The sequence below is a fragment of the Rhinolophus hipposideros genome (genome assembly GCF_964194185.1).
Source record: "Rhinolophus hipposideros genome assembly, chromosome: 12".
Taxonomy (NCBI): domain Eukaryota; kingdom Metazoa; phylum Chordata; class Mammalia; order Chiroptera; family Rhinolophidae; genus Rhinolophus; species Rhinolophus hipposideros.
Window position 1 is genome coordinate 8,609,615 of NC_138058.1, and position 26,218 is coordinate 8,635,832.

The window sequence follows — 26,218 nt, forward strand, 5'->3', positions numbered from 1 at the left end:
AAAGTTGTAGACATTCAGAAGTGGGAATCAGGAAGGAAACAGGGGCCTCAGCAGGTAGGGCTCTGGAGGCCCTGACAAAGATATTAGCATTTACACTAAGATGGGAAATCTTTGAAAGGTTGAGCAGAAACAAATGATATCTGAGTTCTATTTTAATGGGATTTCTCCAGTTCTTGACTTGAGAATGGACTCTAGGGGAGCAAGAACAAAACTGGAGATGCAAGTTAGGGGAATTTCGTAACAATCCAGGCAGGAGGTGCTTCTAGTGTGACTCAATGTAGTGGCTGGAAGAGTGGTAAGAAGTGGTTGGATTCTGATGATATTTGAATTCTGGATATATTTTGAAGGGAGAGCTAACATTATTACCTAAAAGACCAGATTTGGAAGGTGTGAGAGGAAAAAAAGGAATCTACATTAACTGTAAGCTTTTTTCTCTGAGCCACTGGAAAAACGGAAATGCCTTAAGAAAGTGCTGTTTCTTTAACACAGACAAGAATGGTTGCAGAGGAAGTGGTTTAGAGAAATGTTTATTGAGAATATTGGAGATGGTAGGCTTAAGGTGTCTATTAGACTTCCAAGTGGAAACGTCAAATACAGTTAAGTGTTGAGGTTTGGAGTTTAGGGAGAAAACTCAGATTGGATATATAAATCTGTAAACATCAGCCAATGATAGAGTGTTGTATATAATTAAGACAATACTGGGTGCTATTACAGAAAAACATGCCTCCTAAACAACAGAGCTGAAACTTAAACCCCAAAGATTAGTGGCTTAAAGTAATAAAAATTTCTCATTGCTTTAAAGTTTGATCCACAATTGGGGGAGGGCATATAGGCTTGATGGAGAGGTCATTCAGGGTCATTCAGGGACCTAAACTAATAGAAGTTTGCCCATTGGTATCCTTACCTCACCGGTACAAAGGAAAAAGAAATTATTCCAATGGGAAATTTTTGAGGAGTACACATCACTTCTGCTTATATTCCTTTGACAAGAAATAGACTAGCAATTACAATTATTTGTGAAAAGAACTTGGAAACACAGTCTCTGGCTGGGCAGGTTTCTTCCCAAGCAACAACTCTACACTAAGGAAGGAGATGCAAGTTAGGGGAATTTCGTACTACTCTTTGGCAATTAGCTGGACAGCTCTTCCAGGGGGAGCACCAAGACCACCTATGGAGAGAGTGCAGAAGGAGAAAAGAAGAGGTGCGAAGACTGAGACATATGACATGCCTATACTTGCAAGTTAGGGAATTGATGAAGAATTGGTAAGAAAAAGAAACAAAAACAGATTGAGAAAATAAGAGGAAACTCAGATGAGGGCTTTGTCCATGAAATTAAATAGAGTATTTCATGCACTGCAGAGTGAATAATAGTGTCAAATGCCACTGATGGGTCAAATTTAAGTTGAAGACCAAAACACTTTGATTGGGAACATGGAGTTGGGGACCTTGAGAAGAACAATTTTGGTAGAGTTGTAGATAGAAAATCCTGACAGGTTTAAGAGAGAAGTGAGAGAAAGTTAGTATCAGCATCTATTTCTAGGAATTTTACTGTATGGAGAAGGAAATAAATAGGGCAATTGCCAGAGGGAAACACAGTGACAAAGAAAGAAAATATTGCCAAGACTGGAGAAATAACAGCATATTTGCATAGTGATGGGAATGATCCAATGAAAAGGTGGGGAAATGGATGAGTTAGAGGAGAAAAAGGGAAATTGCTGAAGCACTGTTCTGGTTACATGAGAGGGATGGTGTCTGGTGTGCTCGTGGAGGGATGGGGCATGTCTAGGAGAAAGGACAAAGCCACAACCACAGAAACAGGAAGGCTACAGAGACAGGTCAGTGAACATTTGTATTGAAAGCAGTTTAATAAGTTCTTGTCTCACCACTTCAATTTTTCCTTGAGAGTGAGGATAGGGAAAGAGACATTGGAGATTTGAGAAGAATGGAAATATGAAAAGCTTGTTAAGGAGAATGGAAGAGAGAATGACTACTGATATAAATTATGAATTCCAAACAGAATTAGAGTACACTGAGGTTAGTAACCATGCATATAACATGGAACCAGTCAGCTCAGCTGTGTGTTTTCTGTATCTGTATTTTCTTGTACAGCTGGAGGTGGACAGTGGGCAGAGATCAGATTAACCCACATCATAGTCTTACAAGTCACATAGGAAGGGCAAGGCAGTTGAGAGATTGTGCAAAGGAGTGGTATAATGATGGAGCACAGCATTTAAGTCAGGTAGGATCAATAGATTGCAGGTGCCATGAAAGCAAACATTGATGCAGTTGGGGTACTAAAGGAAGTCAACTGGAAAGATAAGAAAGGGGAAGTAGAGAATGGACGGCTTAACCTTCCATTAGAATTTATTTATGAATTTGTTTATTTTAATGTATACTTTAGTTCCTGAGAAGAGGGCTGCAAAAGGTAAATGTAATTAATTTGTGAAATGTGTTCATGCATTGATTTATTCATCAATAAATGATTATTCAACTGAGTTTTTAGACATTGTGACAGACACTCATAATTGTACATCACTCATTTTAACTAATGAAGCTCACTTTCTCATGGACTGGCATAAAGCTTCCATGGTAATTCAAGCTTGAAGATAGTTCTGGCTCCAGAATTAAATGAACATCCTATAGAAACTAGCCTTGGAAACTCAAATTTATAAACTAATGTAGATCGCAAGTGGTTATTGCATAGAAACACAGCCTTGGATTTCTTCAGAATTCCATACCTGAGTAAAATATGCTATTTGTATTAAATAGTAACTTATCCCTGATACAAGCACGTACATTTCAAAAACTATACAAATTTAGAGCAAGATTTGAATACCCTAAAGTGCTGAACCCAATAAAATATTTCCTAATAATTTCCAGTGCTTACTTAATCTGAGCTAGAATTTACCCAGACTATTTAAAAATAAATAAATAAATAACCCTGACCTCTTTCTAGGAACCTACTTCCTTCTGGGTTATAGATATTACTTAGAGATAGTTTTGTCAATCTTGGCATTCTGAGGAGTATTATGAGGAGCCCTTAATTAGTTGCTTACAAGATAACCCATGACTGTCTCCCTATATTCATTTATGACACCCATCCACCATTGTCCCCACCCATTGATGTGTGTACCTCCTGTGTAGAATGTGAGCTTATGGAGCAGGTGCTGTGGTGATTGGGTAGAATGGCGGCACATAGTGAACACTCAGCCCATGATGAAATGAGTGAAAATTCAGTGACTGGCCTTGATTTGCTGTCTGGTCATTTCCTATTTAATTCCCAGAGTATTCTTTTTCATTCTGTTTGTCATACTCACTCCTTGCAGTTTCGTCTAAAATCTCCCTCAATCTTTTCACATACTTTTCTCATCCTTGAAAAGTATCCAGAGAAAGAAAAGGAAATTGAGTCATATAATAGGTAAATCCTAGCTTAGCACGGGCTTCTTCTACTCAAGAGTCCTGGGAGCGACCTCACAAATTGTGACTGTCCCACTCATGGCTTCCCTCGGCAGGGTAGGACAAATAGTTTCCCTTTTACCCTTTTAAATTCTTCTGGTTTGAACTAATAATCAAATTAACATCAGGCAGATTAACAGGAGAAAATAAGAAGTAGTATTCTTATACTGGTGTTCCATAAAAATATTGGGCCCGAGGGCGTATTGGGCAAGTAAGGCTTAAATGCCATGTTTAGAGGAGAAAGGGGTGTGTGGGGGTGGGGTGAGGATGGAGCTTTGGGACTTCAAAGGGAAGGAAGGCAATTCATGGAGATAGAAAAGCAAATGTTTGGTAAATAAATGTTTGCTGGGCCTTCTTTAACAATGGGACTCAGAGAGGACTTTCATCAAAGGAGCCTTACTAGGTTCCTCCCTGTCTACCATGGTTAGTTCATATTAAACTACAGTTATGTATGATGATAGCTCCCTTCCTGGATCAAGTCCTCTGTCTAAATTCTTTTAGGCAGTAAGTGGGGAGATCAAAGATTTTTCTTGAGTCTTTTGTTTCTTGAAAATAACCAGCTTAAAATAATCAATATCTCAAAAGATATATTGTGAGGCGTGGGGGAGGAACTCTACTTCCCCTCACTTCCTTAGGTGAACATAACTGTGTGGACTACCAACAATGCTTCAGCTCAGTGGTCTATTTCTGCAGTTGTGGAACCAACCAGTCTTCAAGCAATTTTTGTTCATACAAGTAGCAAAATAATAGACATTGACAACATAACATAGAGTAGGTTCTTCAAAGAGCAGGTGCCCACAGAGCACATCCATTGTTAGGCAAATGAACAAAGTCATCTCAAGTAAAGGTGAGGGTGAGCATAGATTGGGGTGGTCACCAAGTCTCCATTCTCTGAATATGCCCTTTGGATCCCAAAGCCAGCAGATCAGCAGACAGAAGCTTCCCTCTGTTTCTTCTTGTCCCTGGGGGTCGGGGGTGGGGGATTAAAGCTTAGGTGAAAGATGTCAGTTAACTAAATTGAAAGGAAATGAAACGATCGATTTCTATAAAAACCTCAATGCGAAGTATAAAAGCAATTACATACCTCAATTCAGTTGACTGCCAATTCCTTTGCCCCTCTTTATGTTACCCTTTCCAATGGAGTTTATTGCAAAGCTTCCATCAGAAAAATAAAACATCTTCCCCCCAAAGTGTAACATCTCCAATCCTAAAATGAAACTGTTATTGCAATCATCTGTCTACGGCTGCCTGAGGTCCAGGACTGTGCCTAGAGCACAGTAGATACTCACAAATTATTCTAGATGAGTCAAACCTTTGCATTTTAAGCCTTGAGTATATAAAAACTGATCTCAAATTTATTATGACAATGGGAGATAAAAAATATATGAATCTGATATATATATATAAAAGCAGGACCATAGGAAACCAGGATAAAGACAGTTCCTATCACCTCAAGTAAGGGTTTCCTTTGGAAAGAAAGTTGGAAATTAATGCAGAACCATGCTGTACAGTACCTCTAATTTGATTAATATGCTACTTACATTTTAAGTTTTTTACATTTATAGACAACAATATATATTTCTTGTTTATGCCACAGTCTCAGGGAGAGAATATTTGGCTCGCTCTGGGCTTCGAGAAATGAGACAATTCAGATATTAATACATTGTTTGCAAAGATACTTGACACAGCTTCCACACAAATTGTGTTTCAAATCTCAAGAAAGTTTTACTCCCTAAAACTACTTTTAAATGCATATTTCATGATACGCATTTAACATATTTAAAATGCATATTTCGTGATATGCATTTAGTATATTTAATGCTATTCTAGGTTAGGATACAAATTTAATTTTATGAAACATACTATAAGAGCCTTGAAGAGATAACTATAATTAGGCAACCTAACATGGTTGCCTATAATAGAAATGATGATGATGATACCCTTCTATGGTATTGTAAGAGTATATTTCCAATAAAATAGACAAACATACTATAAACATCCAAAAAGAGATTGATTTATGAAAGGCATTATGACATCGTCAATGACTCAAATATGCATCATCATTGACCCTGGACATGAAATTTCACAAAGCAGTGAGACTTTCTGAGAATTCTATGGAGGAAGTAAAGTCATCCTTTTATAAATATCCCCTTTTCTGGAATAATTGATCTAATATTAAACAATTGTTTATCCGTGCTTATTATTGTTACCATTCCTTTGGTGATTCAACATAAAATTTATACTTATCACATTTTTGACTTGAACTTGTCTTTAACTTTGTAAGTGTGAAGATCTTTTGTTATCCTGGAATTGTCATAGAAAAAAGTGATATACACAATCTAATGTATGTACAAAAGAAAGACTAGCAAAGAAAACACAGTAGGTATCACGAATGTGCATAAGATTTATGCAGGTCCATATGTGAGCACATTTCTACAGCTTCCCAGACCTCAATTTCTTTACTTCTTCATTTTTGAAATTGGAGCAATGATGTCTACACCAGAGAGCTGCTGCCAGGATGGGTTGTAAAAACATCTGTTCCACACCTTGCACAGATCAGCGCAGAGTATACAGAATATACTAACTAACTACATATAAACAGAGAATGCTTTAACTACATATAAACAGTCCTCCCTACATGGCCCCTGGAGGTCCCTGCCCGAAGTTTCTCTGTATCCCATGATGCAAAACCTAATGACCATCCATAGTGGTCAGTAACACTTGGGTCCTATATGAATCCTGTGGAACTATAAGGATATATATTTAGACTAGGCCTCATTCCACTTACACAGGTGATACCAGTCCAAACTTGTAGAAGTATAGTATAACTCCTTCACAAGTGTGATTAGGAAACATAATTCTTTGTCTTTATGGATCCAAGAGACTTAAATTGTCAATGAGTCAGAATCAACTTGTGATCTACTTGTAGTTTTCTAATTACTTGGTCACTATGGAAACAATCAGAAGGAAATAAAAATGAATGGGGGAAGGGTAATTGACCAAAGCACCAGTCTATACTGTGTACTCAGTCTACCATTTTACTTTGATTCTATAAATACATTGGCTATTAAGCAGGGCAAATGCTATTAGGTATGCAAATACTAAGAGTCCCATTTCTGTTCCACAGTACTTAATTTCATGTTTATTTAGATTTAAATTCAGACCTATTCAGATTTGAGTTCGAGATTAAATTCAGGTCTGCTCAGATTTGTTTCCAACTACTTGAAAATGTTGACATAGATACTAAGCTAAGGAGATAATGGCTCAGCTATCTAGGAACCCCGGGTAGTCCTTGAAGTTAAAGGTTAGCAGAAAGGACTTCCAACAACGATGTGTTGGGAGGACACACACTACAGCCATCAAAGGGGCTGCCTGTGAAAGTGACACTGCTTTCTCAGGTGTTTGTGTTTAGTAGCTGTATCATGGCTTTGCAACACATGATTCTGGCTTATAAACTGGAACCAGATGAATCATTGAAACTGAAAGGGCTGAGATGACTTTTTAGTAATATTTCTGGTGGGATGGGACATCCCCACTAAACAGTACAAGAAAACAAGGAAGTGAAATGTCCATATTCCAGCTCTGGGGAATAGTATCGTCAACACTTCTTTTTCCATAAACTAATCTCAGGGTAACAAACTGGAAAAGGAAGACACTGTAAAAGAAAAAAGCTGGGTCTTCCTCTTGTGAGGAAAATTTACACACATATATACACGCACACGTATGCACACATGTGCACATACATGATCTTTTCCACTTTACCAATTGCATTTACAAGAGAATGAAATCCTAAAAAATGCATGGAGTTGCCCAAAGATCAGTGCCACATCCAAGTAAAGAATTCTGACCTTGTAATTCATAGCTGGGCCTCTTCCTATTCAGCTTGATAGCCCTGGTAGCTTGATGGTCCAAACAGGTTAATGTACCTTAAAGGTTTCCAGTATCTATCTGGGATTAACTGGAAAGTCAGTGAACACGTGGCCTAAATAAAAATGCTACATGAATAAAACATAATTACAGATGTTCAAGTACAAGATTTCACACTGGATTGTCATGATGGAATATTTTTATCAAAGTAAATGAGATTCAGGAGGAATGAGCTAAGGACAGAAGAGAAACTCAAATGATATTTCTGATCCCATAGAATGTAGGAACCCCCTGGTCAATCCATCCTCCTGACCTACAGAAAAGAGAGAATTGTGGTAAGGTCTTGATTTTCCATGAAAATACAGGCTCAGTCAGAGGTTGAAAGCAAATCTAGCTAAACCGAAGAAACTTGACTTTGTAACGCACACACACACACACACACACACACACACACACACACACACACACACAGAGAGCTCAGCTGTGGCCTGGATTCTCCACAGGGAAGTCTGCTGACACCAGCACCTGCTGCCTCCCATGCCCTATTTTCTAGCCTCACACAAGCTCGCCTGCCCCTCTTCCGGAAAACAGCTGCAGAAAGGAGGGCTCAAGTGACTAAGCACAATTTACCACGTGGTAAAGCCTAGGACCAAGGTCAGCTGTGATAAGAATCTCCATAGTTGTTGATCAGGAGGGAGCAAAATTAGAAATCTCAACCCAGGTTTCTGCCCCTCCCCTGTTCTATGTTTACTCACTTAACGATATCATCATTAGTTTTTTAAACTTTGGGCACCTAATGACAAGTGAGAACTTTTTAAAAATTATCTGGATGAATGAATTAAAAGGAAGAAATGGTTATGTCAGCTATCGCTTTTTTCCTAAATTACCTGTCTGATTCGCTTACTTGTCCATTTAGTTTTTCTGATGGATAAAGGTAGTCACTCTTCCATTCCTATACGATTATGACTCTCTAGTTTTATGTAAGGTCCAAAGTATGAATTATATTCAAGCACATAATACATATTTTCAAATTTACTTATTTCTTCATCAGTTCTGTATGTTTATGTGTTTTGTCTTCCTTTTTATGTTTTTGTCAAAAAGAGGCAAGGAAAGTAAAATTATTGCTTAGGGTGGGCAGGGACTAGGCCATGTGCTTTTCATAGTCTTTTTTTTCTCATGGTGTCCCTGTATCTTCTCCCTCCACTTCCTACTTCTTTCTCTTCCTCTTCTTTCTCTCTCTGTCGTTTTTACTTTCACACACACACACACACACACACACACACACACACACACACACACACACCTCAATTTGAGCTATGTATAGAGAATTAAATGATTCTATTTTATGATAATATATTGATATCTAGCTCACTCTATTGATCTATTTACCTACCTACCTACTTCCATCCCCATAACTTTTCCAAATCTAAATAAGGAGGCATGCTTCATTTTCTTTATAATCCAATCCAAATCTAATCTGCTCCAGGGTTTTACTGCATTTTTAGCTGGTCAGAAAGTGCCCTCTGATACCTCTCAACTTCTCCATGTCATCAACATTATTTGCTATGGTTCTGGAGCAGAAATATTACAGGATTTAGGCTTGTAACAATGACAAGGAAAACCTGGAAATAAGACTGCAAGGGAAAAAAGGCCATGTCTGTTTACCTAAAAATAGTGCTTAAGCTGTTTTCACAAGAATGAATTATTTGGCTTAGAGTTAAATCATTTCTAACAACTGATGGGCCTCACTACCTGAGTCATAGTGAGATTGAGTGTGAAAGCAGCCAAAATATATGAAATATTTTGGCTCACTCACCTTTTGTATATTCAACTCAAGGTAAGAGTTAGGTTACATTTGAAAAACAAGCCCACAGTACAATCCAGTTCTTACCACTTCAGAACCAGTTCTTATATACCTGTTCCTAAGACCTGTTGTTCAATTCACAGACATCAAATAAAGCTGTAAAACCAGTTCCTCTATTAGACTGCAACAAGAAGACAAGAGCCTAGTTTTATAAATCTTTTTATTAGATTATGCAATTGTCCCTGGAGGTATACCTGCATTCTTCTACTAGTACCTGGATTCCACCTTTTATGACTAAATGGCTCCCATTTAAACAATCCATGAATTGTTGGTCGCAAGAGGCTCTATTGTAATTTATGAATTTAATGGCATCCTCTTTTGGGTTAACACCAACATCTTATTGTGTTTCTATCCTGAGAAGTGTTTTCACTCTGGGAAATGGGAAACCGCTTCATCGTGCAGGGTTGTAGCTGGATCCAAAAGGCCATGCTTGAAATGATGCCTCTTTTAAATATGTTTCCTAGCTAGATGTATTAACCTATAAAATGTTGATCTATACACATTTTTCTCAAAAACTTTGAAGGTGTCATGGTAAATTACCATATCACTATCTGTATAGATTATGTCCCTAGATATTTGGACAAAGAGAACAGGAAAAACAAATTCTCTGTCCCCACTCCAGTCACCCGAAAGCAAGGAAAGACAAATTCTCTGTCCCCACTCCAGTCACCCGAAAGCAAACATAAGAATGTTAATAAGAGATTGAGCCATTAAACATGCATTATTATGGGAAAACCCATTTGTATTTCTTTACCATTGATTAAAAAGTTGACTACTTTTGAGAAACATCAAAAGTCACCAAAATTCTGAAATTTTCAATCAATTCTAGGAAAATCTTTAAATAACAAAATGAAGGATTTGTTTTGAGCAAAATACATCCAACATCCTAAATCCTTTGCTCTGTTGTCCTTCTGGCAGACACTTGGAAAACCCCTTACCTGGATCAAGCCTAATGTCTTCGTTCTCTGCCCATGCACCTAAACACTGGTGCAAAAGGGCACACCCACTGAGATTTGAGACATAATAAATTCACAGCGTTCACCACTCCTGGGCCTTGAATGCTGCCGCAACAACTAGCTTTTTTAAGTTTTCTCTCCCATTTTTGTTTCTTTCCCCCAAATCTTCTCTATTTTCCTCAAGGATAATACTTCATCTTCTCTCCACACCACTCTACCCTCCTGTAAGAAAGAGAGAAAGAAGGAAAGAAGGAAAGAAGGAAAGAAAGAAAGAAAGAAAGAAAGAAAGAAAGAAAGAAAGAAAGAAAGAAAGAAAGAAAGAAAGAAAGAAAGAAAGAAAGAAAGAAAGAAAGGAAACACCTTTCAACAAGAACTCTCTCACATATGCAGATTAATCATTTATTTGCTTTCACACACACTTTTTCTCTTTCTCTACTGAAGGGGGTCTCAATTCCTATCTAAATGTTGTTCTTCCATCTCTGCTTCAAATCTCATTCTCTTGGGTCTTGTCAAGAATGGCACTACACTGATGATTCCCCTGCTTTTTGCTATTCAATCTCCTCCCTACAAGCAGGTGTCCACATTTCCTCCATCACCTTCCTCTTAGGGCTTTAGCTGCACTTTTGGCCTCCCTGGAAAGATCCCCTTATCTGCTGATTGATATTTCTCATCATTCTGCCATCATTCTTCTTTGACTCTCCATGCTCCTTTTTACCCTCTCCCTTGGTGTTCAAATCTGGCAATACTTGTGATACATAAATCTACCACCAGCCCTAAATTCCCTACTAAATTTCAGATTTATCTTTACTTCTAACTGCAAGACAATGCCTCCTAGATATCTTACAAGTGTTAAAAACAAGACAACTGGTCCAAAATGGAGTTGCGTATGGTACGCCCCCATGTCACCAAAGTGAGACTTTACTGAACTACAGTTTTGGCTCTCCCAGAAATGGGATCTTAACCCACTCAATCAGGAATCACCTGACCAGCTCTAATTGGGAAATTCGCCTGATCCATCCTGCTATTGCCTAAAGGAAAGTGACCTTGCCATAAACAATCCACTTTTTCACTTGGTATAACCCTTGTTCCCTCTCCCTTCTGCCTATAAAAGTCTTTCATTTTCTACACCTGAAACTGATAATAATTTTTTTAAAAAACGTCTTTCATTTTGTACAACTCCCTGGAGCCCCTTTTTATGTGCTAGACTGGATGCTGCCCAATTTGAAATGATTTTTGCTCAAAATATTTAACATGCCTCAATTTATCTTTTAACACAGGTTAACTCAATATTTTAAAAATAAAATCTGTTATCTATTCCTCTCATCAATGCAATGCAATCCTTTCCTTGAATCTTTATTCCATTAAATGCAAGACCATGTGATTGATCAAGAAACTGGCATTATATTTGATTTTTTACTCTCCCTTACATCCTCCATAAATTCTAACTCCCATGCTTCTTCATTGTGACTCCCAAATAGCACTGGAATCCATTCACATCTCTCCATGCCTGTCCAATCTTGTTCTACCAATCCCTCTAGACTCCCCGCTTCCACTTCTGAGAGCCACTCTCCATTCTGTGCTCATTCCATTCAAACTCTATACTCCGTTTAACTACTTTAACTTCTAAGTCATCAGACCTCTTGCACATGCTAATGAATTTCTCCACCTTTGCCTTTTATTTATTTATTTATTTATTTATTTATTTATTTATTTATTTACTTACTTACTTACTTACTTACTTACTTACTTACTTATTTAAGAGACAGGGTCTTGCTCTGTGGCCCAGTGCAGTGGCTATTCACAGGCGCTATCCCACTACTGACCAGCACAGGATCTTTGACCTGCTCCGTTTCCGACCTGGGCAGGTTCACCCTTCTTTAGGCAACCTGCTGTCCCCTGCTCCAGGGAGGTCACCATATTGATGCTGAAAGGCACCGCGCACTACAGCCCAGAACTCCTGGGCACACAAGATCCTCCTGCCTCAGCCTCTCCCTCTGGAGAAGCTGGGACTACAGGCAGGCGCCACCACGCCGGGCCACCTTTGCCTTTTAAACTCACATATATTCCTTTTACTTTATCTGAGATATGTTTTTCTTTGTAAAACCTTCCTTCACATGCTGAGCCTAGGTAAACTGCCCTCTCAATGGGTTCCTTTAGCATTCTACCAAATGGAAGTGTTCTATCAGGTTGGTGCAAAAGTAATTGTGGTTTATAAGGTTAAAAATAATGGCAAAAACTACAATTACTTTTGCACCAACCTAATACTTAGTTGTCTCCATCCACGTCTGACTTTCAGAAACTCTGCCTGTCTTGTTTACTCTTATGGTTCTAGAACGTAGCACACAGTACCTGGCACATAGAAAGCTCATTAAATAATTATTAAATAAATTCATAAAAGAGGGAATTGTTTTAGGACTCTCAAAGACAATGGAAATAAGTTGAGTGGAGGGAGGGACATCAAGCTCTCAGCAAGACAGTGAATGAGGATAAAATATTCTACAAATTATTCATAATGTCTATTATCTATCATAAATTCTTTAAAAGTGCATTTATAAACTTATGACTTTTACGTGATAGATTTTATTAATTCCCATTCTCCACTCCTCTCTGTATCTATGCCATGTGTCAAGTAATTTTGCAAAGGTCTCTAACTGTGGGCAGGGGTGTTTCCCCACCTCTTAACCCTGCTTTCAGCCCAAGGCATACGTTGGTTAATAGACTGGTGTGAAAGTGACACTATGTCATTCCAACTCAAGAAACCTTGCGTGTTTCTGCTGGTCTTTTGATGCCTCAGCCATTCTCATGAGAAGAGAATGGCTGTGGTAGCCCACTGATTCGAGGAGAATGACAGACCCACAGAGACCCATGGAATCACCTCCTTTGCTGGATGGAGTGGGGGGGGGTGGCATTTGGAACCCTATAGTTTCCACAGAGACATTTGGACTCTACCTCCTACTCCAAAGACACAGGATGGTGCAGTCCTTCACAGAGCCATCCTTAGGTGACTGGAGATGTCAAAATGGGGGATGGATGCTGGGCAGCCGAAAATTGACAAATATCAACTACAACTTAATTCATAATTAATTAATTTCAAATTGATTCAAGATGGAGATTAATTTTCTTTTACCTATAAGACTGGCAAAGATTAAAAGGTGTATAGTATTGTTACTAAGGGTGCTGAAAGGGAGTGGGTTGTCGGTAAACTGATTTAATTGATTTAGGGGGCAATTTGGTAATATCTATCAAACTTAAAACTGTACGATCGCTTTGAACCTTCAATTTACTTTCTATTGAAGGTTCATATTTCTTCCTAGCACATACCTGCAAAACGAATTTGCAAGGGTAATCTCGGCAGCACTGCCTATAAAAGGGAAGACAGATGAGAAACAATTTTTTTTATTAGTTTCAGGTGTACAAAACAACATAATAGCTAGACATTTACACCCCTCACAAAGTGATAACCCCCCTACCCCATCTACTATCCTTTTGACATCGTATACAGCTGCTACAATATCACTGACTATGCTGTCTATTCCCTGTGCTGTACTCCGCATCCCATAAATATTACATATATATATTCTATTTCTATATATGTATATTAATTATAGTTGACAATCAATATTATTCAGCTTCAGCCTCAGGTGCACAGTGGAGTGGTCAAGCGTTGACACAATCCATAAAGTGAATTCCCTAATAAGATAAGTACCCATTTACATTAAGTGTTCATCAATAGAAGATAAACAATTTAAATTAAGTGCTCATCAATAGAAATAGTGTCGAGTAAATTATGGTACCTCCAAACAATGAAAAGCTTTTAAAAACTTTGTAGATATGAGAAGATCTCTGAAGACTTTCTTGTGTTAAAAAAGCCAATTGCAAAAAGCTTGCACAGTATGTACACATTTGTTAAAGTAAAAAATGTTAAAAACAAAAGATTGGATAGAAGGGAGGCATATATAACATCTATGCATATATATATGTATTATATATATATAAATATATATATATATGAATAGACATTTTCTTAAAGGAGTCACAAGAAACTGTCAATCAGTTTTGCTTCTGGATAAGCAACTATAGATTTGGAATAGGAAGGCGACCTTTCATTGTAGATCCTATTTAGTGTTTTAAAAGCATGACTGTATTACTTTTTCAAGTGAATAAAATAAAATAAAGAAATTTTACATTGCATCTCTTTGTAAGTTGAATATCCAACGTCTTATCTTTTACTGAAGGAAATACCATAGTAGTCAGTAAGAATAGTCAAACAGTTTAAATAAACATAGATTATTGCAAAATCCATAATAACTCTAAGCATTTAATATTAGTTATATAAATTAAATTTTATAACTTCCATGGTGCTTACTGACAGGAAACTCCACTTTAGGAACTTGAAAACTGAGAATCAGAGAAGTGAAGTCATTGAGACATCAGAGCCGAGCCAGCCAAGGTGGGGTCATGGGTTTTGCAGACTCCTAATCAGACTGCTAATTCCCATTCGTCCCAGGTACTACTGATCTGAGACATTAACTTTCTCATTTTCTAGCTAAGATTCAATGCAAGCTTAACTAGAATAAACTGTGTTGTTTCCCTCAGTTCTATTGGACTGGTTTCCACATCGCTTTGTAAAGAAACTTGGCACTAATGGACTGAAGGAATTGGCTCCTCCGATTGACCAGTTTCTTAGCAGATTAATAAACATCAAGGAATTTTCTATTCGAAATTCTTGTTTGGTGAGTTCTATAAAATTCTTGGATGTCAAATCGAGGATTAATTTTGAAATTTAATGTATTGAGAGTCTATTTTGTTATTACAGATGCAAATTTTAGAAGTCAGATTTTTAACACTGCCTTTGAGAATATGTACTGACCTGAATGTGAGAAAAGAGAAAATGAAGTTTTTAGCCTCCATATTTTTAGCCTCTTTTCTGGTTCCATTTTCTAGCCCCATCTTTAATTTCCTTTCCCCATTTTGATTATGTATTTAAGTAGTTACACTGAGAAAACACAATGTTTAATTATTTTAGGCTGCGATTAATAGAATAAGTTATTAAATAATTGAGTTAGCTATATTTAGTCTTCCTCATGTCAACAACTAAACATGAGCAATTCACCTAGGAAAAAAAGGGCAAACAAATGGCTTTGGTAATAGCATTTTCTTCCTAAGCATCTAAATTTAGTTTAAAATGTGGTACTAAATAGTTCAATAGTGGTTAGACATATTTGCAAGCTTTATTTTAAAATATTGACTATTAATTATGTAGCCATATCTAAAGCATTTGAAGTAAAAACACTTTTTTTGTGCAATGTTATTTGAGTCAAGTGCCTTTTTTATTAATAATTATTGCTTTAAAATGCTATTGGTCTATCTTACTAGCTTCTCACATTCTGTTATATTAATTGGAAGCTCTATTTTAAGATATTAATCTATATCCCTGTGCAATCATGTTATATGGTACCAAAAACAGAAAAACAAGCAAAAACACTGTCATTCCACAAATTGTTTGTAGATGAGCAGTAATGACCTGATGATACAGTGATTTACATGCATTTTAAATAAAACCTCCCTAAGTCCTCAACTACCCCAAAAAGGGTATTCCCATCAAATGTTTTAATTTTTGAGTTTGGGTGAATATTTTCCCCCTCAATACTCAAGATCACTGAACTATAGTACTGCTTTGCCCATTGCTGTTATCTGCCTGCTGTCATATATTTTGATCGGTATTATAAACATGCACAGATGTAGGGCTTTGCATTTCTACATGAGGCAGTCTACCAGGTTGCCAGATTTTGCAGGGTGCCCAGTTAAATTTGAATCACAGATAAACAATGAATAATTGTTTATTGGGGGTATATCTCCTATGTTCCTCTGAAATTCAAATTAAACTGGGCACCCCATCCAGAGGAGTGATTTAAGGAAAAGTCCTATGAAACATTGTATTAAGATATTGTCGAGGACATTGTTTATTATATTCCGTAGTTTCTTTATCACAGAGATGAAACATATGTTTTTATTTGTTTGTTTTTTCCCTGGTCTCATTACCAGGAAGAGGTGATTGTCTTCTGTGAAACACATTTGTTTTTATGTTGGAGAGTCTGTACAGGAGGACTTAGCCAGGCTAGTCTTTTCACCTTGGCTGCTAGAAGGCTCAGAGCCACGTTTGTGGCTCACACACGTGTAAGAGAGCACATAGGTGTTGAGCTGATGCATATTTTTAGCCTCTTTTCTGGTTCCATTTTCTGGCCCCATCTTTAGTTTCCTTTCTTCTGTTGCTTCTGCTTTATTATTATCTCCTCAGGTTTTGTTATCTTTTAGTACTCTTCAAAAGTTTTGGGCACAGGGTGTGTAAAGAACAATAAATAGACTAAACCTGCAGTATTACAAAAATAGTGTGATAACTTGATAGGGAACTCTTTGTTTTGAGTTCCATCTAAAATGGATTTGTAGCTAAAGACTTATTTATTGCTATTAGAAGCTTTGCAAGCACAGGCCCACTTTAGAGGTGACCCCATGGCTGCAGCCCCAAACACAGCAACAGAGTGAGGATGAGTCAGTTTTCATTCTTCATTCAGGGAAGATAATATTTGAACCTTCGTCTGGGTTTTTGTACACTCTTTCCTTTGTCACCACCTCTAAAATCATCATTTTGTTCAAATAACATTTGTGCTCATATAGCATTTCTATTAAAATATACAACCTGTCTCCTGATTTTTTTTTTCTTTAACCTTTAAGTTCATCACTATGTAGATAATCAATTTTATACCTCCTTGTTAGACGGGGGAAATAGGACCACTGTCCATATGGGATGCTTTACGTGTAGTCCCATCTGAAAGTCGAGTTAATTAGGCAGAAAGTTAACTGATTCAGTTGGTGCAAAGGTTGAAACTGGAACACTTAGTTCAGAACTAGACTCTCCAAGTTAACCCTTAACTGGCTGGTCCCCGATAGTGTGTTTATGATTTGTTGACAGTATTCCCATTTTTACTTCTTTCATAGCATTAAATTTTCTCATGTTCAATTTCTTAAATAGTTGTCATCTTGACCATGTCATCAAAGGCAGTCTCTTCCATTTCCTCTTTCCTCTAAGTTTTACACCAAGCAATAGGATCTGTGGGCGTGAGGAGATGAAGAACAAGGGCTCCATGCATTGGCATGCAAACAAGAACAGATCCAATTCACAGTAAGAACAGTTGTGAAAAACTCCTCTAAAGTCCTGTAACTTTTTCTTATAAAATGTGGTGCAGAATTTTTAAACTGCCTTAATTAGGATGCCTGGGTGGTTCCTCATGAAAAATCAATGCACAGTATGAAATACATAATTCTTTGAATGATGAAATACGAGTAAAATCCTTTAAAAGAGTGATTTTTAAGCTTGCACCTCTGACAGGTGACCATAGAGAGCGAGAATCAGAGAATCTTCTAAGAAAAATGCTGGGCTGGGCTGCTTATAGAGACAGACCCACAACATGATCCTTCTTCCATAAACTCATTGGCCTTTGATGGCCAGCCATTTCCTCTTCTGTTCTAGCTGAAGCTGGGAATAGCTCACATTTCAACCTCAACTTGACTCTCATTACAAGAATTCCTTCTTGGGGTTTCTGTCATTGCACTTTCTGGTTTCATCAAGAGAGGTCACTGTGGTGCTACTACATTGACAGTCTATCCAGCCAGCAAAACAATAGAAAAATGCAGTCAGTCAGTCAGTCAACAACCATGTATGGGATGGTATCAAACACTAGACATAGAGGTGTCTGAAGGCAGTGGTCTCAACAGCACTGAAAATTGGAGAAGCAGAAAAAGAGAATAGAGTTAAACATGCTAAAACAATGAATATGGGCTAGATCACTGGCAAAACCCAAAAATGTTCTATTCATATTTGGTAAGCATTGTGTTTAACAGCATTTATGCGAAGTCTCAAGCATGAAGAACTACTTTTTAAAAAGATTGGGTTAACTTGCATCATTTTAATCATTTCTATGTTTCAGAATACTCATGGGCATTTTTTCAAATAAGCAAACAGACAAAAAATCCTCATAAATCTCTTCCTTTGAGAAATAAACTAACAGGTGTTATTATCCATCTTTTAAGAATGGAAGTTCCCTACACCAAGCATCAGAACCTTGGGGATTGGGGCCTGGGAGTGGGAGGCAGCCATTATTATCTTTTAAAACTCCCAGGAGAGTCCAATGTGCTGCCAAGATTGAGACCTACTACCCTAGGATGTCTTCAGTTGTGGTCATCAAATTGGGTTCTTGTCCAACACTAAAACTGATTTTTTTTAAAGTTTATTTTCATGGAAACTGCTTGACAAATGGAGTCTCATTTGGGTCTTAAGAGAAATTGCAGACAGTGCTGCTGCTGCAGTTGGTTTTGAGGAAATGGTGGCCTTGTGAGCTGATTGCCTTTTGAGGGTTGCCAGCAATTATCTGTGGGTCACCAGAAATGAGTTTTCTGTCAATACTGTAGAAGCTGTTTTTTATTGTGTGGTTAAGTACTTTTGCCTGGTTAAATGAGCAAACAAAGGTGGAATATGGAAAGGAGAGAGTTTGATTAGCTATGCATTCCCCAGATAAGTAGCCTTCCTTTCTCTTCATTTGATCTAGAACAGAAACTGCCTCTCCCACCACCCACCCCTGACTTGTAATTGATAACAGGAGCTGATGGTTAGAGAGCCCTTAATGGCCAGCATATCAGTTGGTTTTCATTACAATGAGAATAGATACATGGCTTGATTTGTATGCTTCCTTCATAAGTGAAATGACTCCTTTTTCATTGCAGTGAGCTTTAGGCTATATGAACACTAACTGTATGTCAGCATGATTAAAAAGATTGTTTTAGACATGTAGTTTATTGAAAAATGTTTTTAATGCATAAAAGTTGCTAAAATGTTTCTACTACATGATGGACAAAGCATGTGAAAAGTAAATAAAAATGTGTAAGTAAATTGAAAATTGCTCAAATTTGTAATGAAAGATCTCAAATGAGAGCAATAATGAAGTGCATTTTCTCTATTAAGTTGTTTTTTAAAAATTATAATGCATAGTACTGGTGAAGATATAAACGGAACTGGTATATTTGTCCATGGCTGGAGACCACATAAAGTGGCAGAAAATGTTGGAAAACTAATTTGACAATATACTTATAAGAGCTTTATAAAATCCATACCCTAAGTAATAGCAACCAGTTAATATCAACATAATGACTATAATACAATAATATAATCTTTTTGTAACATTCTGGTTAAACATTATGAAATGAAAAATAAATATTAAAATTATAGAACAATTTGTAAATACAGAGGAAATCCACAAAAAGTAATACACCTTCTTAAAATTAAAATTAGAAAATAGAGCAAATGTATCCATTTATTTAAATATCCACAAATAAAAATATTTGGTAAATAATTGAATCTAAATTTCTAATACATTGTGTCAGCAATTACATCTATATATAAGGCATTATTAAGATATCTTGAATACTTTAAAACCATTAGTTTTATAATTTAAAAATTATCTCTGAAGCAACAGGGGAAAGCTCATGCCACACATTTAACCAAGAATGAGTCAACTCAAAGCTCAAGGTACAAAGGTGAGTTACTTAAGATCTGGTTAAGGATGAGCAACAGTCAAACAGCACGCTATCTTTGCTATATAGAAGTAATTGTTGTTATGGGACTTAAGATGGAGAGACAATAATTCATATTGGGGGATTTAGTAAAGGTTTAGGATGAGGGAGAAAGCCTCCTAAATGAAATTTAGAGGATAATATCAGCAGGCAGAAATTTATGTAGCTATAGAATACAGAACAATCCAAGGGAGAAATACATGTATGCAGAAGGCATGTTGGGGAAGTGAAAATAAATCATTTTGTTGAGAAAAAATATTCATACCCTTTTACCCATTCATTTATTCATTCATTCAATCAGCCAATATCTGTTGAGCAGTAATTTGACCAGACACTTCCAGGTGTATGCTATAGTGGTGAAAAAGACAGTCCCTGCATTCATGGGGCTCATATTCCAAACATAAGAGAGAAAAGAAGTGTTAGATTGATATAAGTGCTATTCACTTATATTGGTGCACTCAGAATGGGTGCAACAATATTGGGTGGCTATGCTTCCAAATATTTATTATTAGATTTAATGATAAGAATAACCATGTGAAGTGGAATTCTGTGCCAGGCCCCTTTAAATTAGTTGGTAAAAGAGCAACAATCTAGACATCAACACCCAAACTAATATTGTACTCCTGTGAGTAAATTTCCAACAGAAGAATAAGGACCAGCAGGACAAGAGGATTATAATTTCTTTGAAGATGCATATAAACCAATAGTTTTTCATTTATTAGACTTTGTTCCCCCCGCCCCCATTTCTGAAATCCTTTAGAATTCTACCTGGACTTCGTAATTTAGTATAAAATACCACCTTCCCTATTTAAGTAACACCATTTCATTTAATAAAGAAATATGTGCATGATATCTGCTATGTGTTGAGCATGCTGTTTGGCCCTGGGGACACAGTCAAATAATTCCTGCTCTCTGTCCTCAGACAGCATGGAGACTAGTGGAAGAGACCAAAGACTGAGTGATCAATGCTGAGAGTAATGTACTCAAAAACCAAATCAGGAAATCAGGGCCAACTTCCTGAGGGAGGTGTGATTTGAACAGGGTTTTAAGGGATGAGTGAGAGCTAGCCAGGTTCAAAGAAAGTGTGGAATGATAGGAAACATTCAACAGGAAGGGTACAGTGATAACAAAGGCCTTATTATTTATTATGCTTTTATACTGGATGTCATACATTTTACATGGATTAATCAGATCTTAACATAACCTTATGAAGTAGGTATCATCATTACTACATTATATGAGTGATAAAGAAACTGAGGAATGAAGCCGTTCAAAAGTATGGCTCTAAATCCTGATTTTCATCACTTTGGACTAATTAGATGATTCTACTTCTCATAGTGTTGGGCTCCTTTCCTCAACTACAGAGAATTTTACTGGCTGTGCTATGTTGGGTTATTTTCTGTTCATGGATATGCTTTATCTCCCAATTACACTAGACATTCCAGAGAGCTGCACGCCGTGCTTCTTGTTATATCACTCATGTTACTTTACAGGTGTCCTAAGGCTTCATTTTACCTGTTGATTGAAGGAGAAATGTCCAGTTTTAGCAAACCAGTGATTAAGAAAAAGTACAGAAAGAAGAAATCCCTTTGGGAGAAATGATGCTGGTTTCTTTCAAATGTTAGAGATTAGTTGGAAAATACTTAATATGTTTTAGTTGGAATATACTTAATTTTCCTGAGTTATTTCTTCATATATCCAACACACATAAACGTCTCAAGAATGTTCTTAAAATCTTTTACATGATTTATTTGCTAATAATAAGTTGCCTACATGTAATCTAAAATTTGTGGGTAAAATATATATTTTTTTTATCTTCCAAACCTCTCTCCTCCAAGCTGTGATAGGTATTTTTCTTTAGGGGACAAGGCCAGGTTGTTTTGTTCTTATTTACATGTTTTTCAATGACGCTGAAGTGGGAGGCTAGCATTCCATGATCCCCATGGTACCGAATGGTTCTACTCTTCTGAGAATATGGTCTTACTGGGGAATTTTAGACTCTAATCTATTTATTCTGCCTCTTATGAAACCTTCTGTACCGTTTTAATCTTATAGTTTCTTTTCCAGATCTGTTATGTTTTTCTTAAAGTGTGGTAACAAAATACACATGACATACTTGTAGGTGGGTCATTTTCTCAAGGATATAAAGCTTATACTGGGAGAAATGAAGCTGCAGCAAGTGAGAATTTGTTTCCTGTGTCACCCACACTCACCCAGAGGACCTAAGTCACAACCACGGATTCGATGTGTGCAGCACCAGAGCTTAGCTCCCCAGGGGAAGACGCAGAGTAGGCAAAAGGAGCAAGAACTAGAGGAGGTGAGTACAGGCGAGGCCAAGAAAGAGGGTGAACGTTCGAGTCAGAATTAGCTAAACAGTCCTGCAGGTTCAAAGAAACCCTCCGGTTTACTAAGATCAGATTCTGTGTATATGTCTCAAAATGCAGATTGCTAGGCCCCAGCGCAGACCTATTGGATTTTTTGGGTGGAGAAGGGAAGGAGAATGTGCAGAAATCTGTGCCTTGAACAAATTCCCCAGGTGATTCTTAAGCACAAGAAAGTTTGAGACTCATTCCATTAAAATGTTGGTTAACAAGCAAGTGTTATTTTATAAGTGATTATCCTTGCTCCTAAGAAAACATTTAGTGTCCAAATGTCCAGTAAAATAGCCTTTTAAACCTTTCTACTTGTCCAATTGCCTCTAATGTAAGACCTCAAAAAAAAAAAAAAGCAATTTAAAATTGTGTGGCAAAACAAGATGGCACATTCTTACATCCTTTTCAACGAAGCTTAAAAATACTCTCATAAATGCTTTCTAGTTTTTATTTTAATAGATTGGATTTAAAGTGATTACTTCACATTCAGCTAAAACACTGGTTCAGACCAATTTTTGTTTGGGTTTGGATTTGTACACAGATCTGAGCATGTCACATTTCTTTTTAGAATGTTGTCCTTACTTAGGTTGGGAGGGAAGTCCCTCTTTTCCTCAAAAACCCTTTTCAACTACTTTGATGCCTAACATTTATTTTTCTCAGTCTCAAATGCTAAGGATCTGAGAGATCTAACACACCAAAGTCTAAGATGCTTATTCTGAACTTTCCTACGAATGTATTTTGATAAAGTAAGAGGGAGGGGAGCAGGATAAGACCTGGCAGAGGGGAGGGGCATGCATAGCACCAAGGGGCTGGGTCACTTCAGAAGACCTTGACCCTTCATTACTTCCCAGGAACCAGTCCTGCTGTTTTACCATGTCTTTCCCCACAGGGAAAGGAATAACCGTTTGAAAATAATTGCAGGTGTTACCAGAAGTGTAGCTAGTGGAGTTAATAGAACCACTGGCTCAAAATCTGGCCCCTTGTCTAAAAAGAACAGAGGAAAGATTGTTTCACTTTACCCAGATAATAGATCAAATCAGGGAGAACTGATTAGTTTATGAAAGCCTCTCAACCGCACTATATTTGCCATACAGAAAAAGAAAGGCGTTCTATTTTAGCGACTCTGTAACTCCTCCCTGAGCTGCCTTAATTAAGGGTCACTCCAGGATTTTCAGAGTTTTCTTTGGTGGCTTCCGAGGGGAAAGATAGGAGGTGGCTTTGAACAAACAGGAACCTCACCCATAAAGCCAATCTCAAATTTCACCCTCAGTTCTTTTGCCAGCTAAAGCATCCACATCGAGAAGGGAGGGAGCCATTGTGCCAGGGAATTCACCCTTAGGGAAAGACAAAACCCCAACCAGTAAAGGCTAACAAAAACTAATCTCAGAAGCAAGTCGTCACACTGGCTCTTGGAGTGAAACACTCTAAGTCTTAATTTCTTATCACTGAAGATAACGCGAGGAAACACTGGGAACTGTTTCCCCATGGCAGAAGGGAACAGCATGAACTAGGATTAAAACTTGGTAATCTCTAAATTGTAGTTACAGGTCTCAAGATTCCCAAAGTGTCCTCTGGTTCTCTCCTAGCTTACTGCCTGACAGTATTTACCCACCTGGTAACTCTTTTTGGTCTTCAGGTGTCACCTAGTAATTCTGTCCTCAACTCCCACACTGCCATCCCTGAGCCTGAGGGCATTTCCTAGGGAGATTTGAAGAAGAGCCAAAAGGTAAGTCAAACAGGCAGAAAGCTTAGCAAGAGATTAGTTCACATAAAATATGTGTGTTTTTGTGCCCTGAAGGGCAGTATTGTACATGGAAAATCTATTCAGAGGTTTACTTTGGTTTCGAAAAGTTTATAATAAATTTATTAAAGTTACAGACTTCAAATTCAAGTGCTCAGTTATTTCTCTAAACTTTTAAGGTCAGTCCACATTTGATGAATCGAACTTGTAATTACAGAGAAGCTTAAAGTCTCTTAAACTCCCCATTGCTATTTGTAATCTTAGTAAGATGTCTACTTAAAAACCATGGGAATATTTCAATTGCTTAGATATTCATTTTATATTGGAATTATAAGGCTAATCTGTTGTTTCTATCCATTTAAAATCTCAAATAATACAGATATGTAAAGTACCAGTTATGCACATATTCCTTAATTTAAAAACATTAATACTGTTACCGGAGAGTGAGTCTTCGGCACGATGTCCATGTTCTTGGCATCTCGAGTAAAGAATTGGACGAGACACAGAAATAAAGTGGTGAAAGAGTAGTTTATTAGAAGAGATAGTGCTCTTCAAAGAAATAGAAGTGGACCCGAGCAGTAGAGAATGGCTCAAGGGCCCAAGGTGGCATTATTAGGAGAAAAGTACAATCCAAAGTGTTTGGAGCGGGCCACTGAGCAAAAGCAAGGCTCAAGAGACTCAAAGGACTTAGACGGGTGAGGACTTGGAGTTTTTATCCTTTTTTCTCTAGAATGGGCTGTTCCTTTCTGGGTGTGAGACCATTTGATTGACACCTGTGATTGACAAGAGTCTATTACCTGATCTTTTTAGACTGTGCATGTTCTTTCCCAGAATTCAATCTGTTATAATGAATTTCCAGGCATATGTGTGATATTATAATGATGGTTGTCGCGCAGGAGACCCGGCTCGCTGCGCCATTTGTCATGCGGGGCGTCCGGCGGGGTATCAGCTCCTGCTCCCCGCCCAAGAACGCAGGACATGGTAAGGCCAAAAGAGAACACCCACGGAGCCATAGATAGGGAAGTCAAACCAATATATTCTCTCTGGCGGCTGGTCTGGAGACACAGGAAGCAGGATCTACATAATCTGCCTAACAGTAGTCCACACTTGCCAGCCACCATCTTCTTGCTAGCCCCCATTCCCTCCTGCTAGCGTAGCCACAGCCGTTATATTAGTGGCCAATGGCTACGGGTTACAGCTAACGGCCAACTAGCCACAGCTGATGGCCATCTGATCACAGTTGATGGCCATTTACTACCCGAGCCAGCACCTTTCTATTGTGAGGCCGAGAGCCTGGAAACTTTTTTGGGGGCTTTGTCCCCACAATGGTCTAATGAGGCCCAGGTGAAATAAAGGTCGTTGTGGCCTTTACTGTGCAGGTGTGAGTGGCTGGTTTAATCTAGTTGGGCATTTTGTACCCATTTGCTCCTCATAGAGGTAGATAATTACAATGAAAAGGGGAAGTTTTGGGCGGAGAGCAGAGGTCTTTTAGGCAGTTGAATACTACGGGTTATGCAGGAATGCAGAGACCCGATGCCAATCTCTAGTTGCCTGCCTTCTTTTCCCCTTGAGAGATGTGATCCCCATAAAAACTCTATGGGAAGTTGAGGAATAGAAGGTCTGATTTTCTGTATATGTTTCATGCTGGGCGGGGGCATAGAGCTGTCCCTACCTATTGGGGGATTCACAGAACTCTTGCCCTATCTGATCTTAGATGAGAGTGTTAAGGTCTAGAATCGACCACCCCTCAATTGGACAGAGGACACACGCGATAATGCAAGTCACACAGCGAGGTTTATTTCCAGCTAGCTGGGGTCCGAGTATCTGCCCGACGCAGCGGGTTTCAACAAGGACCCCGAGCACTCCAAGCCATCTTTAAAGCATCCAGTAATTTTCCATAGCTTCAAAGAGTATACATATCATGGGCTTGTTCCACATTCTGGGGATTTGACAAGATAAGCTGGCTTGTACCCCACCCAGTCGGCAGTTAACAAGATAAGCTCTTTTCAAACAGGGCATCTGGTCCACACCCTGTTAAGGTCATCCAGAAAATGGCTTCCTTTCTTATGCTAACCTACTCTTACAAGAGGAAGGGGTCTTGAGATCTGCCAGGAAGACTATGTTGGCTTCTTTGGTTGTGACTGGCAGTCTTGCTGGGGTATCCTCTGTATCCCCAAAGCCCCTAAATGAAGAAAAATAGATTTTAATTAATAAATCCGTTAGCTCTATAGAGCCTATGGCCATTCAACCAGCCATTTAGGTGGCCTTCATTGTCCAGGAGCAGGGCCCAGAATGTGGTGGAAAGAACATTAGGCTTCAAAGATTACAATCAACAAAT